Below are 1,251 nucleotides of genomic sequence, written 5' to 3' on the forward strand. Positions count from 1 at the left end.
ACGTTTCTTTCTATGGGTCTGGAATAAAGTGTGAATGCACACATTTCTTTAGGAAACACGCTCTGTCACTTGGCTATGTTCATAAAAGAGACATAACCACAGCAAGGGGGAGCATGGCAGAGTAACTATCAGGCATGCTGCCCCAGGGAATCTGCCCCAAATGCTGCATGGGTATAATTAGGTACTTAAGAATGGGATCCAAAAAGAGCCAGTATACCAAGCATACAAGGCTCTTTGGGTAAATAGGATATCTTTTATTAGATCAACTCAAATAGCTGGAAAAAATCTTCTTAGCAAGCTTTTGGGCACAAACACCCCTAATTAGGCTGAGGAAGCATCTGCAGATGGTCTGTGCTCTTCTGGGATAAAGAGGTAAAGCAGCCAGAGGCCAGTATGGATGCAAGAAAGCTAGTCATGTTAAAATGTAAATTGAGATGGTCAGTAGGGGGGGAGGGGGAATGAAAGTGGCTGTAGTCAAAGGATGAGAAACATATGGCATAGCATCCCTCCCTGGAACCTATACGGAAAATCCTCAAACAGTTGCAACTCATGCTAGAAGGAGACCCAATTCTCAAAGAGGTCTTTCCAGAGCCACCCATCCTATCCTTTAAACAAGCACCGAACCTTGCTAACCTCATCACCAGAAGCAAAATTCCTACAGCCCAAATGCACTGAAGGGCTACAGACCATGCAGGGGCAAGAAATGTAAAACCCACCAACACATCTCCACTACCCCCACAATTACTACACCCCACAAGAGAACCATCACCATTCCTGGATGTTACACTTGCACCTCCAGAAATGTTATATATCTCATCCAGTGCACCAAATGCCCTGATGGAAAATATGTAGGAGAAATCAAACAACAACTGCACGCCAGAATGAACGCACACTGAAAATCCATCAAAGACAAGAATACCCAATTATCTGTGAGGGCACATTTCTCACAAGAAAACCACTCTCTCCCCAATCTCTCAGTCCTAATCCTCAAAGGGAATTTACAAAATACTTTCCACAGATGAGCCATGAACTTCACTTCATCAACCTCCTGGATACAAAATATCATGGAGTAAATATAGACCTTGGATTTATGATGCATTATAACCTGCCTGACATCTGACTCCCCAGGTAAACCCTTCCCTTTTTACCAGCTATTCTCATTCCTTTCCCACCCCCCCCATTCCTGTCTCTCATCCTTTGTCTACAGCCACTTTCCCTCACACCTGTCTCTCACCTACTGAGCACCTCAAT

This window comes from Gavialis gangeticus, unplaced genomic scaffold (genome assembly GCF_001723915.1).
Source record: "Gavialis gangeticus isolate Ggan-Ray unplaced genomic scaffold, GavGan_comp1, whole genome shotgun sequence".
NCBI lineage: Eukaryota > Metazoa > Chordata > Crocodylia > Gavialidae > Gavialis > Gavialis gangeticus.